The sequence below is a fragment of the Astatotilapia calliptera genome, chromosome 8, assembly GCF_964374335.1.
Source record: "Astatotilapia calliptera chromosome 8, fAstCal68.1, whole genome shotgun sequence".
In the NCBI taxonomy this organism is placed as follows: domain Eukaryota; kingdom Metazoa; phylum Chordata; class Actinopteri; order Cichliformes; family Cichlidae; genus Astatotilapia; species Astatotilapia calliptera.
In genome coordinates, this window is record NC_137429.1 from 22691369 (window position 1) to 22708801 (window position 17433).

The 17433-nt window shown below is 42.8% G+C and overlaps 1 long non-coding RNA gene across 1 annotated transcript; it reads right to left on the reverse strand.

Moving 5' to 3' along the window:
* Nucleotides 1–7625: 7625 nt before the first annotated feature.
* Nucleotides 7626–9254, reverse strand: LOC145430329 (uncharacterized). The gene is made up of 2 exons (XR_013910814.1): nt 9055–9254; nt 7626–7864 (listed from the first exon to the last, which is right to left on the reverse strand). It is a non-coding gene; the product is annotated as an uncharacterized LOC145430329 (long non-coding RNA).
* Nucleotides 9255–17433: the final 8179 nt, after the last annotated feature.

A 17433-nucleotide genomic window follows, 5' to 3' on the forward strand; every position in this document is an offset into this window, starting at 1 on the left:
TCGCGGAACACTGGACCAGCTCTTTATCCTCTCAAAGATACTTGAGGGTGCATGGGAGTTTGCCCAACCAGTCTACATGTGATTTGTGGACTTGGAGAAGGCATTCGACCGTGTCGCTCGGGGTGTCCTGTGGGAGGTGCTGTGGGAGTATGGGGTGTCTGGCCCATTGCTACGGGCCATTCGATCCCTATACAACTGTTGCAAGAGCTTGGTCCGGACTCGTTCCTGGTGGGTGATGGACTCCGCCCTTTGTCACCGGTTCTGTTCATAATTTTTATGGACAGGATTTCTAGGCACAGCCGAGTGGCGGAGGGCTTTCACTTCGGTGGCCTCAGAATCTCATCTCTGCTTTTCGCGGATGATGTGGTTCTGTTGGCTTCATCGGGTGATGGCCTCCAGCTCGCACTGGAGTGGTTTGCAGCCGAGTGTGAAGCAGCAGGAATGAGGATCAGCACCTCCAAATCTGAGGCCATGGTTCTCAGCCGGAAAAGGGTGGAGTGCCCACTCCAGGTCGTGGATGAGTTCCTGCCCCAAGTGGAGGAGTTCAAGTATCTCGGGGTCTTGTTCGCGAGTGATGGGAGAAGGGAGCCGGAGATCAACAGACGGATTGGTGCTGCGGCTGCAGCGATGCGGACGCTGCACCGGTCCGTCGTGGTGAAGAGGGAGCTGAGTGTAAAAGCGAAGCTCTCAATTTACCGGTCGATCTACGTCCCTACCCTCACCTATGGCCACGAGCTGTGGGTAGTGACCGAACGAGATCGCGGATACAAGCGGCAGAAATGAGCTTCCTCTGAAGGGTGGCTGGCCTCTCCCTTAGATATAGGGTGAGAATTTCAGCCATCCGGGAGGGGCTCAGAGTAGAGCCGCTGCTCCTCCACATCGAAAGGAGCCAGCTGAGGTGGTTCGGGCATCTGACAAAGATGCCTCCTAGGCGCCTCCTGGGTGAGGTTTTCCGGGCATGTCCCACTGGGAGGAGGCCCCGGGGCAGACCCAGGACACGCTGGAGAGATTATATCTCTCGGCTGGCCTGGGAACGCCTTGGTATTCCCCCGGATAAGCTGGCGGAGGTGGCTGGGGAGAGGGAGGTCTGGGCATCTCTGCTTAGGCTGCTGCCCCTGTGACCCGGCCCCGGATAAAGCGGATGAGGATGGATGGATGGACAAAATGTAATTAATTTTAATTTGCAATACATTTTTATAGTTTGAGACACTCAGACCTGCATTAAAATATTTTAAGTTTTCATTATAAGTTGTAACTAGTTGTTCACTAGTATGATTTATGTTCTTATATGTTTACATAGGGGAGGCTTTAGCTCAGGAGGTAGTGCAGATCACCTACCTAATCAGAAGTCTGTGGTTTGAGCCTGGGCCACTCCATTCTGTATGCCAACGCAAGATACTAAACTCCAAGTTGCTCTCCGATGGATTCAGAGTGTAAATGTGTATGAATGTTACATTTACATCAAGTAGTTGATTGCAGGAAAACAGGTGCTTGTGTGAATGGCTGAACGAGGCATGTTCTATTAAACACTTGAGGTAGACTAGATAAGGGCTACACAAGAACCAGTCAACCATTTACATATATTTTGATCCTAAAACTTGTTCTTTTTATTAAGTAAAAAGTTCATATTCTAAACGAAGCTTTTTCCATTCATAATACACCTGTGCAAACTGGTTTTTAGCACCCCGACACTGCTGATCTATTAGGGTTTTCCCTCACAACAATGAATGGGCTACACCAGATGGACTACAGCCCAGGAGCAGAAGCTACAGTTCACACAGGCTCACAACATCCATCCTGCCTTGTATGAACAGTTCATGCTGCAGGTGGTGATGGAGATATTTTCTTGGCATATTTTGGGTCCCTCATAACAAACTGAGCACAGTTTAAACACCACAGCCATGTCCTTTGTGTATCGTAATGTAATTAATCAGTATCTTGCTGCTATCACCCTGCACTGGCCTGATGAAATCATGTTAGAAAGCATTAATAGATTTGGACTTTTAACTGCAGTTATCTCGGTTGATACACTATCAGCATTAAGTCAGCACTTCAGTTTGCAAAGCTTGTTGAGATGTTACAAGTAAAAATTGTATTTTGTTCATCTGCAGACTCATGTGGAGGCTGTTTTCTAGATTTGTTTTTCCAATAAATTTTTGTTTGGGCTTGCTGGTTGTCTAGATTTAAAGACTGCTCTCTTCATTGTTGCTGGAGGTCGAGATACCAAATATTATTCCTGTAGATTTGCCCGAGTATTATTATTATTATTTTGTAAAGACCACTTTCCCAAGCATCTCATCTCTCTTCTGCATCAATTTTTAATCTTTTTTTCTTACACAGTCTCAGATCCTCCTGTTCATCCCTATGTTTTTGCCACCCTCCCTCTCTTCTAGGCTTCCCTTACATCTCTCTTCTGTCTCCTTCCTTCACCCCATCCCAAGATAAACAACCCCTGTTCTGAGGCATCTCAGCTATTTGCTCAAAAAAGCTCACAAGTTTTTGGATGCCGTTCAGGACCATGTCCCCGAAAGGAGGCAAGATTACAAATTTAGTGCTTTTTCACAATCTCTCCCTCTGGTTTTCATTTTTCTTGGTCTAAGCTGCACTGCCCCCCCCCCCCCCCCCCCCCCTTCCAACTCTCTCACGGCTTGTATGCCTCTCAAAACTCGCGATCCCTGGATTTAAGAGTTTTGATGCCTTACCGCTTTTATTTTTAACCTCCCACTCCTCCTGTCCCGCTCAGTCTGGCAGTACAGTCTTTAAACCTTCTGGTTTATCAAATGGTGATTTATGTGATGTCTCCTCTGATTAACACATGGGGCGAGAAACTGACATGAGAACACGACTTATCACGGCTCTGGGCAGCTTGTGTCGATTCCTTTGAGAGTCACACGCAAACACACACTTCAGTGACTCTGTGGCCAAACATTCCCAATTTGGCACTTGCTTATCGCTGCCTTGTTTGGAAAAGCTTTTTTGGGGTAATGACCTGAAGTGTACATTTCCCCAATGAATGCATGCAAACGTGTGAGTTTAGGTCTTTTGGGGATTTAGGGGATTCCAGAATGTGACAAACACACACTTTATTCTGTGAAAATACATACAAGTACACATTATGTAACCTGCTGCACTCACATGCTGAGATCCTCTTTTTGTACATGACACACACACAAATATGTACAGCATGAAGGGCCCTGTATTTAAACTATGGCCACCAGTCCTTGATGTAGATACAGATCACTGTTTTGCTTTTTCCTCAGCATGACGACGGGGTAATTATAACCATCCAAAGAGGAAACAGAAGAGAGCAAGATCGGGGAAAGTTGGGTATCGCCGCACAAGCAGTCCAGAAGACAGAGGGAGGGACGGCAGCCTTTCCCCTCATGAACCAGAGTGAACCTCTCATTGTTTTTATAGCTAAATATTTCCCCTGCGAGCACCAGTGGCAGCAGTGAGGGTGAAAAAATATATTTATGTCTGTGTCTTACTCGAAAATGCACAACCAAACCACCCTCCTGCCTCATAAGTAGGTGTGTGACGGCAAACATCAGCACATGACGCGCTTGTTAACTGCCTACTACGATTTACTTGGTGTCAGAGAGTGTCAGAGTCGCTTGTCTGGCTTCAATTAATTTACCTGTGGCTTGTTTCTTCAGTGAGTCCTTCCATGTGCTGACTGGAAAAGAAAATATTCGACTGCGATCTTTGTCAGTTGGAGTGTGCAAATGATGGCATTTGATGCATCTGGTGAAAGAATCAGCAATCACAGAAAAATAGTTTGTCGTGGGTTTGGATTAAATAACCATTCTGAAAAATATCACTACAGTATATATTATACTGTATATATTGCAGGCTTCCTTTTATGATACACTGTTAATGCACTAATAACACTTTAATGCACCTCTTCCCAAACTTGACTTATCAGAGTAAGTAAGATTTTCTTCTTTAGTTACACAGGTATCAAAATGTGTTTCAGATGAATGTAAAGTGTTCAAATGCTCGTTCTTATAATTATCTACTGAGCCAATCACATGTAGCAGTTCAAGCATGTAGACATGGTCAAACTGACCTGCTAAAGATCAAACTGAGCATTAGAATAGGGAAGAAAGATGATTTAAGAAATTTTAAATGTGGGATGTTGCTGGTGCCAGATGGACTGGTCTGAGTATTTCAGACACTGTTGATCTACACAGCTATCTTTAGGGTTTACAGAAAATGTTCAGAAAAAGAGAAAAAATGAATGCCTCAATGATGCCAGAGGTCAGAGGAGAATCTCTAGACTGGCTTGAGCTGATAGGAAGGTGACGGTAGCTCAAATAACCACTAATCACAGCCAAGCTACACAGAAGAGGATTTCTGAACGTACAACATGTTCAACACATTGAAGCAGATGGACTACAGCAGCAGAAGACCACACTGGATGCTGCTCCTGCCAGCTCAGAACAGGAAACTAAGGCTGTAAATTCATACGTGCTCAGTAAAAAACTCGGACAACAGAAGATTGAACACTGCCTTTTGCAATGAATCTCTGTGTTTGTTGCAACATCTGATGGCAGTGTCAGAATTTGGCAAAAACAACATGACAGCATGGATCCATCATGCCGTATATCAACAGTTCAGGCTGGCAGTGATGTGATAATGTGGAGGATATTTTCCTGGCACACTTTAAATCTTTTCCACAAAGAGGCAGTTCTGAAGGCAAAAAGGATGCCCAACCCAGTACTATAAGATGAGTGAAGCTTTACAGCATTGTTGCATTAGTTAACCAACTCTATGATTCATGCAATTAAGTGCAATTCTTTCTCGCTTAATGCTAGCTCTGCTGTATTTATTGGAATCTCACATCATGGTATCCAGTGCTTTACATAATGTTGCACCGCATCTGCATAGAACTTGTAATGTGATATAATGTAACGATAGGAAACGAAAGCAAAAGAGATCTTGGCTGACCAGGGATTTTTTTTCTGGAGTCCAAAAAAAGAGTGGATATTATGGAAAATTAGGGGAAATTAAGGTTGAGTGTCATCTTCATCCTGAAAGCCTAAGCTGTCCATCTTGCTTGTCTACGAGTTCGCTTAGCAGTCAAAAGTGTAAACCCCCCAAACTACGCTTCCAGCTCATACAGCAATACGAATTTAATGTTAGTCATGCATTTGAATTAACAGGTGTTAGGATGCTGACTTGTTGCTCTCAAAACCTTAGCCCCAGTCAGCTTGTGATGTACTGTTAGTTTGATTAGCAAGCTAACATGAACTGATAAACTCAGCTTAGTTGCTTCAAGCACACAGGTGTGAAATGACCTGTCAATCTTTTTCTTGGTCTATCCGAACTAAATATAGATTTCGGTGATAAATCTGCCATGATTGTAAAATGCATGTTTTGTACAAGAACTGCATCTAAGTGGAGTGGGGCTACGCAGACTGTAGATTCAAAACACCCTATGGCATAATGACATTTAAAAAGCATACAGTAAAGTAAGAAAAGGGCATCAATGTGTGGAAATGATGTCAAGTTGCAAAAAAAAAAAAAAAAGCATTCAGAAGAGGGAATACGGGGGGCTTAAGGAGGAAGGTGTGAGTGGAGTGAATTGAAGCAGGATGAATAATTCACAGACTAAAAAGTTGGGAAGACTTTCCAGGAAGCAACTTTCACACAGTGCAAAAGCCTGCCAGAAACGCTGAAACCATTTCCAGCAGCAAAAGCCCAAGAAACCTGACCAATTTCCAAAGTCATTTTCAAGCCAGCCATGAACTGTAACATATTTGCATTTGAGACCAGAGACATTTTCAGGTAATGAACAACAGCCCTCTGAAATTATAAGTAATGGTTTGGAAAGTAAAAAAGGTCTCCCTCCCAAAATGTGCCGCAACATTACAGAAATATGTACTGCTTTTATTATGAGTGTGCTTACAGGAATGGCTTTGTTTTGGGTCATCTTATTACTTTGCCGCTGCTTGACCCATAAAGGTAGACCTCAAAAAAGCATCTGGACACTGCTAACGTAGAAGGAAAGTAAAGCTTAACCCTGATTTTTGAGTGGCCTGTTGCCAGAAGACACTGCTCGCTATGATTCGAACTCTCACTTTCAATCAAAGCCGAACTTAATTCGCTTTAAATTCTCAGTCTAAGCAATAACTCTTTTTATTGCACTGGTGCACTTTGCAGTCGGCATTGAGCACTAGTTAGTAAATCCTTTCTCTACTCCACAGCAGCCAGACTGGTTTAAATTAGGGCTCTCCAACTTTTAGCGTCCAGTCCGCTAATTTGACTCTTAGAATAACAGCAGCTACTGTGTTTTTCAGGAGTCTGGAACCAAACGTCTGTCTGGGGAGTCTGCAGTGGACACAGGTGCTCTCTCTCTCTCCCTTTCTCTCTTTCTCTCTCTCTCCATGACTCTGTCTGAATGATGTGTTCAGGGACCTTCTTGCTATTTTAGTGGAAACAATCCCAAATGTCTTGTTTTCATCAAGACTGTTTCCTGATTGGATCTCTATACTCGCTGGCGTGTCTGTGGATTTGGCAGCACGGGTGTGTTTTTCCCTGTGCGCTCATGTGGTTGTGAGTCTATGTTTTGTATACATGTGTGTGTGGGGCCAGTCTGGCACTTAACACCTTTTCAGATTATGCAAGAAAACATCAGCTCACAAAAGACTTATAAATACCTATCAGCTGTTATGCTTTTCTGTCATATATGTGCTGTTACAATGGTTGATGCTCACAGTGTTTTATATAATGAGGTCAGGATGTTTAAAAGTAACCCTGTGAGCCGGGGGGCATTCAGACTGCTCTAAATGGCTTTTTTCAGACTGTGAGTGAACTGAGCTGCTGCCCTGTGGAACAGAATAAGATCAATAAAGTTCAGGTTAAAGTTACTATATTTGTACCCAGAGGTAGATTTGTTCTGCGCTAAGTGGGTCGTCCATCCTGACGCTCGCATTTTCTAAACAAACACAGACAACAGATAAACACAATGCATCATAATGAAGAGATAAATAACAATCGGACTCTTTTGACTAATGACAGCTGGAACAAAGCTATTTTTAAGCCTTGTTGTTGTGCACTTTGGGACTAGTGTCAAGTAAAATCAAAGCAGCCAGCCAGTGTGACTGTCTGGCGTACAGGGATGATGGGTTCAGCTGTGGCTCAACAATCAGTCTATTAGACCATTTAACAAATAGACTGAGTTAGTGAGTATCTGTTCTTTACAGACACATATCCATGATAGACAGTTTGCTGCAAAGGTCAGATTTGAATCAATAAATGTTCCATATTTATAAGGCCGAATACCATCGACTGTCTGTCCCTTAATGGTCATGATCTACTCTGTCTGTGTAGATTTCATTTTCTGTGTTAAGAATTTTTAGTATTTTTTTAAGCCAAATACAGGACATCAGAACAGAAGACAGCTCCTTTCAACAGCCCAACAAGTCATCAGCAATCTTCCTTGGCAGCAGTCAGACAAGCTTCATCACTATTAATTTTTTTTAACTTAAATTAGAATTCAGCCATAATAAAACAAAAGCAAATAGAAGAAATTACAGTATTATATACATATATCCTCATGTACATTATATACACATTAATGCATAGATACCCACAAATATACGAGCAGATGAGATCCAAGCTCCTGCTTTGAGTATTTACGGAAAATGTATTTTATTTTGTAGCATTACATCAAAACATTCTTCTGACAATAATAGAGAAAAAACTCCAACAATCAGATAAACCCTTATGAGCAAGCACTTGGCAAAAGTGGGAAGGAAAAACTCCCATTTAACAGGAAGAAACCTCCAGCGTGATCAGGCTCAGGGAGACGCAGCCGTGTGCCATATCTGGTTGGATTTGGACGGAAGACAGGGCGAAACTGTGAAAGAGAGCCTGAGTTTAATAATAAGTAATGACTAAATGCAGAGTGGTGCATAAACACAGAGTGAAAAGATGTGAATGACACCCAAACAGTGATTCAGGCCTAGACTGCTCCAGCCAAGCCCATTGCACTGTAACTAAGGGAGGGTTCAAGATTACCTGATCCAGCCCTAGCTTTATCAAAAATAAGAGTTTTTAGACTAATCTTGAAAGTAGAGAGAGTCGGTCTCCTGAATCCAAACAGGGAGCTACAGAAGAGATCCTCCGATTCTACTTTTAAATATCCTAGGTACCACAATTAAGCCTCCAGTCTGAGAGTGAAGTGCCCTGTTGGTGTGATATGATATTATGAGGTCTAGATATTCTCCCCATTTTCTATACTTTATCTCTAACCTTATAATATGTCTCTCTAACCGTAGATATATACCATAGAAAGTTTCTTTAGCAATCCCACTATTTCTCGGCTAATGTCGTGTGAAAATCTTTTTCTTCTTTTGTCCTCATTTGAATACATTTTCTTGTAATCAGTGATTATATATTTTGCCTTGGTTGTGTTTAAATGAAGGTAAGACCGACCGCACCGTTTAACAAAATCAGCTACGGCTGACCTCACTATCCTGGAGCTGACTAACATTAACATCAGCATTGTTGTTTAATCTATACAACCACCTAAACACAGTGGCCAAGAAATAGTAAGGCACATTTAAATTTGTAATTTTAACACTGCGGCTTTTGTGTGTATGAAATCAGATATAAAATTTAAATTGCTGAGCATGAAGTGAGCTGGCAGGCCGATATGTTGAATGCAGCCAGAGCCAAGGTAGTTAAGCTAGCAGACTGTGAGCTTCTTATTTAAGCTATTCGCTTTTTATCAGAGTGGTATTATTATCATTTTACTTGCACTTTTTGGGAAACTCAGCCTCACAGATGAATCCTAGTCCCAGACTTCAAGGAAAAGACAGTGAAGATGACCAAAGAATTTACCCATAATCCATGACTGTGAAACTGAGCCGCAACATAATGATTTTCTCAGACGTCTAATAAAAAACTGACATTTACTTTTTGAAAAAGAGAGCAGTCATGTCTTCACAATGCACCCAAACCCCCAAAAATGTGCAAAGTCTACTTTCCCACCAAAGAAAACCAGCTCGCTCTAAGTGTAATCACACTGTTTGATATACTACAAACCATAGAGGCCTCTGTTGGAAATCCCCACAATTCCTGGTTTCGTTTTTCATACCCCAACTCTTCTTTCTCTACTCCACCCTCCACCCTTCACCACCTCCTGCTCCATTCCTCATCAGTCAACATTCACACGTATCCAAGCGCGCACATATGCACACTGTAAATGTGGCTCTCTTGCATTCGTCAAAGTGGGATGCGACGCTGATTAGCTTCCTGGCAGGAACGCTACCACCCCCTGAGTCGAGGACGGGTTTCTCCTGGAGGACCCTAGAGTGGGTGGAGATCTGTAGCCGCTGCTGTTTGTTTGCACTGTGTCCTTATTTCCGTGAATTCTGCGCTGACAGGAAGCGTGGAGGGGAGACGGGACAATGGGCTATTGTGAGACCACGCTTTATGTCAGTACAGTCTAAAACAGGAAACCACACTAAGATGTACGCATGCATACACAAACTCAAAGTTGCCCTCACAAAGACTGTCATGTTCCATGTCCAGTTTTTAAGCGGGGACAGAATATTTTCTGAAGATGTAACAATCTTTGAGTCTTTAAGTAATTTCAAATTTCACCTGCATTCTGAACCAAACTAAACCTCAACCAAACAGCTACCTCTTAAGAGATGACAGAAAATGTCTTTCTATTCAGGAATTTCAAGATAACAACGAATATGAACCATACATACTGGTATACTTCTCCTTTGATATGGGAGGGTCTCTTATATTCTTTTTAGACGTGGCTATGTAACTAAAAGCTATTTTTTATGTCTCTATGGTCAAGCCTAATCTTCATTCATAGCTTGGTTGCTGACCTTTGAACACTGCATGTTGGAGCGTCACATCTTTGTAGTAATTCTGTTTAGCCAGCTGGAGAAACAATTAACTGAACGGTGCCACGAAGGCAGGGTTCAAAATGTTATCTTCCTGTTTCTGAACCAGAAAAAACAGAAGTTACATCAATCTTTAAAAAAAGAAGACAACCAAAAATACAAAATAACAACAGATAGAACCGTAACTTATTGTAGACTTTATTGTTGCGGAGCCTCAGCTCATTTACTGTTTGAAACAGGCTGATCTTTAAGGCCACCCTCCTCTTCTGGTTGGCTGTCTCATGCAAACAAAAGATTTGAACAGCAGGTGGGTGAGACTCCCGTGATCACAGAAAGAGTGTGTCTGACATGACTACATTATGGACGAAGGTCTAAACATGATGGACTCATACATTACTCCACATGAAAGAGGAGTCTTTACTGTTCATTTTCTTTTGGCCGATCCTTTTAGAGGTTGTCACCGTGGAGCCTATAGTGGATCATCTATCTTCAGCTCACCCTACATCCCCTCCTTCACTACATCCATGAATCTTCTCTGTGGTTTTCCACTTTTCCTCCTGCCTGGCTGCTCCTCTCCTTCACGCACATGTGTTCAATCTTGCTTTTGCTGAGTTTCATCCCTCTTCCCTCCACCATACCGCCAACCCTTCAGACTCTTCCACCTGCTCCTTACTCTCACTACTAATCACAATGTCATCTGAAAACATTATAGTCCTGACCTTGTCTGACAGCTTGTCCATCACCACTGTAAACAAGAAGTGACTCAGAGCCGATCCCTGATATAGTCCCACCCTCCATCTCTGCCTCCTTGTCCTCGTACGTGTCCTACACAACCCTCAAATACTTCTCTGCCAGCCTCCACAGTTCCTCTTTTGGCAACCTATTATCTGTTTTTTCTAGATCCACAAAGACAGTGAAACTTCTCCTTACATTTTCAATACTTCTCCATCAATACTCTCAATCTCACATCTGTCATGCCTTTTCTCAGCATGGAGCCACGCTGCTGCTCACTGATCATCATTTCTTAACCTACAACTTGTTCCAGTAATTGTATTGTTCTATGTTATGGCCAGTTAGCTTTACCATACCTCCACAGGTATATTAAGTTGACCAACAACCTTTCCACTCTTCATTCACTTCATAACTGCCCTCACTTCCTCCTCACTAGTCCTCTGCACTTCCTGGTTCACTAACTTTCCTCTACATGTCCTCTTCTTGCTTTCATTGTCTCCATTCATGAGCTACCCAGAGTACTCCTTCCACTTTTTCAACAGACTCCCTTTAGTTGTTACTATGTTTCCATCCTCCAACCTGCTGCACATCCTTCCCAGCTCATTCTTTGGGTCTAGGCAATGATTCAAGTCTTTATCCCCTTCTAATGTCCTCACAGAAAACTCACTACAAAACTTTTTCTTTGCCTTTGCCACCTCTGTGTTTACCATACACCGAGCCTCCCAGTACTCTTGTCTCCTCTTCAAACCAGGGAAATAGTGCTGATAATACATTGTTTTAAACTTTCCACACATCTTCCTTTATTCTGCTCAGTCACAGACATACACACAGATGGGTTTTTCCGACTGCCATGTCCAAATGTCAGGCTGTGACCACAGCAATGTCACCTTTCAGGTTATCGGGGAGAGCCGAGCCCTGAAGCTGGATGATGTGTGGCTTCACATAGACTCTCAAAAGAGTCAAAGGAAGGGGAAGATACAGGAGAAGGGCGGCTATTTACAGACCACAAATACGTGCCAGAGTAACGCAGTTTTCTGTGCATGTGTGCGTGTGTGTGTGTACATGCAGTTGAGTGTGGATTCTTTTGTCAAAGCCTGTGAATCTAAAGGTGTGACAACACAGACGCTTATATAAACTGTACTAAATGTTTACTCAGTTAATCCACTGGTCAGTGATGTACAAGGCCCCGATAGGAGATCAGAACAAAGGCTCATATGTCTTTGTGCTGTGAGAAATGTCAGTGTGTGACCTCTGTGGTCTTTGCATATGGATGATTGACCTAGAAGACTGAACCTGTGTGCGCTGCCTTCACTCACACACAAACACATCAGGCGTGCCTCTGATCTAAAGCATGAACAAAATCCCAGTCATGCTAACCAAAAACATGCTCCAGGAGTGTTTGGACAGATTGCTAAGTGGTTATCTAAGCTGGACTGCACCGGGTGCCGGCGTCTGTCTGCAACTCACTGTAATTATTTCTCAGTATGTTTGCCCTGGTGGCATTTAAATGACAACGTGGAAATGCAAGTGGTCAGGTTGCAAGTGTGAAAATAGCTGTTGATTGAGGTTTCTATTTCAATGTGATGAGGAAGAAAGGGGTTTTACTGCTTTCATGTGAGTAAGAGCGAGAGCTGTATTTTGTCACATTGGGGGTGATGGTTATTGCTTGGATTTAAATGTGAAAAATAACAGTATGTGATGTTTTCAAGCTAACAAGTGGAAAAGCCTGTTGCTTCAAAATTTGTACAAATAGCTGCGTTGACATGATGATGACAGTTGTCGGTCTAATTTGATACCACAGCTGATTAGTGCTAAAGTCAGGAATTCTCCCAGAGACTGTTTTTAAAGGGTTTATGTAACCACCACAGCATGACCCATTGATTTATACGCTATCTTTCTGAAGTCTGCTGTTCTGGCATTTTGACTTGTTGTTTTTCTTTGGACAAGCAGGAAGCGTAGACCTCTAAGTTAACAGCTAATGCTAACTAGCCTGATTACCAAGGTACATCCACAGACTGTAGACCTTATATGAAAAATATTTATATTTCACTTACTGCAAAAAATAAAATCTAGAGGGCCTAGAGACTGAACAGCGACCCAGTGGCACTAGGGGAAAATGTGCATTCTCGGACCATTTGCTGGAGGTTGACAGTAGCTGCAAGGTAAAACTGGTCAGCTGACCAATTAAGCTAGCAGCCCTTACTTGTTCCTTTCAACAACCTTAAATATTAGGAAGGAGACAGAAACAAGATCTCACAAGCAAAGCAGTTTTGGTGTAAGGCAGTAAACATGTATTTTTGTACTGTAGAGTCATCATGGGAGTGTGTGAGGATTCAGAGCCTGCTTCAAGTGGAACTGCCGATTTTCTCTTATGACTTCATTTTTAAGCTCTGGTGGCTGCCACTTGAATTCTTCACATATGCCTTTAAATGTAATTTGTTGCCACTAGGGATAATGCATGATGCTATAACACTGAGCACAGCAGCTGTTGCATTAAAAGGTCAAGCTAGTACTTGCAAGCATTGAGTAAAAGGGCATTTGTGAGCCAGGAGGACTTTCTGTAGGTGAAGGTGACTGTTACCAGTGTTGCACTGCTGTACTGAACAAATGGTAAATGGCCTGTATTTGTATAGCGCTTTACTAGTCCCCTAAGGACCCCAAAGCGCTTTACACATCCAGTCATCCACCCATTCACACACTGGTGATGGCAAGCTACATTGTAGCCACAGCCACCCTGGGGCGCACTGACAGAGACGAGGCTGCCGGACACTGGCGCCACCGGGCCCTCTGACCACCACCAGTAGGCAACGGGTCAAGTGTCTTGCCCAAGGACACAACGACCGAGACTGTCCAAGCTAGGGCTCAAACCGGCAACCTTCCGATTACAAGGCGAACTCCCAACTCTTGAGCCACGATCGCCCCAAGTTAAAAAGAGGTCCGTAAAGAGGTCAAAGAGCCGCTCTCCACCGTTTTAAAGCTGGAGCCAAGCGCAGTTGTGGGATGACTCTGTGAAGAATGGTAGACAGTTGCCGCTGATATTTTAGTTAGGACTACATTTCTTAATCAGCTCACAGAAACAACAGCGGATAAGAAGAAGTACGACTGTTACAGTGACTTTCAGTCTTTTCCCAGCTCAGCTCTGGTTTGGGGCCCTTTTCTTTTTCGCATCGTTTTCTTACCCTGCTTGTGTGATTGCCTGTCTCCTCATGGCCCACTGCCCAGCCACCACTGGGTAGCATTCCTCACCCTGAGCCAACTGGAAGAAAGGGGTCGAAGGGGGGGAGAGGAGAAGGACAAATCCAAGGAATGAGGGGAAGAACCACAGTAGGTCTTCTACTACGTTATATATCTGTGACCTCGCTGGAGAGGCGAGGAGCAATTTTTTCTGCTCTTTCCAGAGTTTTCACAGCGCCCACAGGTCATAAACCTTCCTCTTCAGCTCTTCTGTTTATAGTCACATCCACTCAGTTTCAGACAGCTGCTCACTCATTACAACACTCTCACTCATGCCACAAGAAACCCACACAGTTTGACCATGCAGGGATCTACTAAAATACACATAGCATGCAAGGACCCATAGGGTTACTTTCTTTTTTTTCACAGTAGGGAATGAAATGCCATATCTTGAAGGTAACTTATGATGCCTGTGCTGCTGCTGAGGTGCAAAAATAAAGGATTTGCTGAGAAAGCAGACTGGACTCCACCCTGCCCTTCAGCTCTTATTTCTTCTGTGTGTGTGTTTGTGTGAGTTCTAAAACTTGTAGGAACTTGTGTGCACGGCAGTACAGAGGATTTTGTGTGTGTGTGTAGTGTGTGTATGTGTGTGGCAAGTTCTTTGGGAACTACTGGCAGATGGAGTAAGACTGTGGGCATAGAGAGATGGATAGAGAGCTTGGCACAGCCTGCAACCCAAGCCACACTGCAACAGAAGAGCCACGCATACAGTCCTCTCGCTTTCATTTCTCTCTCCCAGTGTTTTCACTGTACTGGTATTCCTCAGCGTGGATCGCCTTCTGTCTCGGCACACTGCAGTCAATGCATTCCTTCCTGTGATCCCACTGAAACCCCTTTTTAAAGTAATAAAAATCACACACTGAAGAAAACACAAAACAATCCAAGCCCTTGCAGCTAAAGTGTGTGAAATAAAATACTGTGACTGCAATACTCAAAAGAATCTAATAGGACTTAATATCTCGATTCCTATGATAAGTCAGGACTCTTTGTTGTAGACAGTGAGAATAGAGTACCATCACCACAGAATCTGAAGTCTGGAGGTTTGTGGCGTCCCCAGACAGACCATAGACCCTGTGTCATTTGCATCCCATAGTTATTTTCTTTATTTTAAATCCAGATGCAATTGATGCTTTGATGCAGTTGCTCATGGAAAGTAGTACCTCTTTAAAGGAAGACATTGTGCCAGTTTGCTGGTCTGTAGGATTCAGATGTGTTTCTCTCTGAGACGAACATGGCAGCATAGCTTAGGTTTCCACAATGTTCTTTATATAGATGAGACCAAAATGGATATATTTGGCCTTAATGCATGAAAACTCAACACAGCTGCAACTGTCTACCATAAACACTTCATGCCAACTGTCAAGCACGGTGGTGAAGAGGTGATAATTTGGACTTTGCAGCTACAGGACCTGAGCACCTTGCATTCACTGAACCAACCATGATCTCCTCCTAGAGTCAAATGTGAAGGTAATGTCCCAAAGAGTCAAGTTGTTGCCATGGCCGAGTGAAAGCCCAGAGCATAACCTGACTGAAATGCTGTGGAGTTACCTTATGAGAGGTGTGTTTAACCGAATCTCCACCAAACACAATGAACTTCTCAAGAAGAACAGGCTAAAATTCTTCCACAACAATGTGAAACTGATAAATGTGACACAGAAAACTATCACAAGCTTCAACTTTCAACTTATTGATGCTAAAGGTTGTTCTACTGCAAGCTATGAAATCAATGTGTAAATTGCATAGTACCTTGGTATATTATGTAATCATTATTATGACATTTGTCATATTCTTGAACCTTTTTAAATCAGTAGCATAAATTTTACTGGATTGGTTTTATGACATGAAAGTTGCCCCCAAACCCATGCACCTGGGCGAAAGGAGCTATCCACTGAGGGAGCTTGGTTTTACAGAGCATATCCAATGCCTGCTGGGTAAATTTAAGGAGAATAAAACAACGGAGCAAATGCAAAAAAGGCACAAGATTTCCATTTGTGGGTTAGCAGGTACAGAACAAAAATCAAAGAAAGGAAACCTTCCTCAGATTATCTGCAGGTATACGAACCTGAAGAAGTCTTTTTTTTTTTAAATCCACCACAAAATATAACATAGAAAATTCATGCAAAGTATTCTGCGTACATGCTGCTGCTCCACTGATTTTCCCTCCGAGTCACTGATGTCTAACACAAAAACAATGTCTTCATTGTAACTGTTTGACACTTCTTTCCAACTTTACTTTGGCAAGCTGATGAAAACTTAGTCCAGGGAGAGCTCTTCAATTGGCTTTTCAGAAGCACTTACATATGATTTGGGAAAGATACTGAGAGAAACAAAAATATCTGGTAGTCTTTAAAAAGTTGTATAATTAGATCAGTGGCTTTAGGCTGCAGTGGAAAATATTTGCAGCACAGTGTAATGACAGACAAAGAGGAGAAGGAACGGCTGGACCAGCACTCATAAAACACAGGCGCACAGTAAGCCAGAACTGAACGCAACCACACAGCTTAAGATAATTAGATAATGGAAAGGCACTTAATGGTCCTATCAGTGTTTTCCTTCTCACACCTCCTCCATAAAATGATTAATTTAGAATTCAGGAATGTATGTTCACTGTTTAGTCTTCAGCCTCTCCGGATTGTAACCCCTGACCCAACCAGATCACTAGAACGCCTCTGAAAACCATCAAGCATCTGCTTATCTAAACTATCCCTCGCCAAGGGACGCTCTCCTCATCATTCAATCTCCTTCCATCCTTAACCAGAACTCCACTAACAGGAGACTTCTTTTTCACCCGTGCAGACTCTAACAGGCCGGACAGGCATTTCCTCTGGGTGGGACCTGAGAGCAGAGACATTCTTGAGCCAGGCACCTCCACTTCCTGTCTCTGTTAACGCTGCTCTGAAAGACAAACTGTCTGGACCTGTGCTTATTTTACACTTTATTTGAGGCGGTTAAATAGAGCACAAAAGCAGATTGGCTTTAAATTGCAATATCACTGATGTTGAACGTAAACAAGAGTGAGACGTGCAAGCTCACAGTCGTAGAGAACGTGGAGAGAGCACAACATTGCTGTGAACACAACTAAATGATGCGAGACAGAAAACTGCAAACCATAAGATAACGATGCAATGCTGGAACATGAAAGCTAAATGAAGAATTTGAACCAATACATTTTTATGATTTCATTCATGAGGTTTAAAGTCAGCTATCACATTCCCCATCCTTCTCATTACTACTGTATCCCATTCCACTTTACCTCCCGCAGGCAAACTTCCATATCATATCTTTTATCTGAAATTCAAATTTCAGCTGTGGGAAAAAGTTAAGATAGACAATGAGACACTCAACTTCATGATCAAACTTGCATCTGGTATTGTTTGCACTATTTTAAGTGTAATGAGTCACAGCACAGCCATGGAGCCAAGAGATATCATTAGATCCTATCCCCCAGTCTGTTTACTCTCTCATGCTCCCCCCCACCCAGCTTAGATAGAAAGCTGTTGTACATTTCTAAGCCTTCACTGCTTGCAAATGTTTTCCTTTGCATGTGTGTGTGTGCATGCACACCACAGGGTGTTAAATAGAGTAGGTGTGAAAA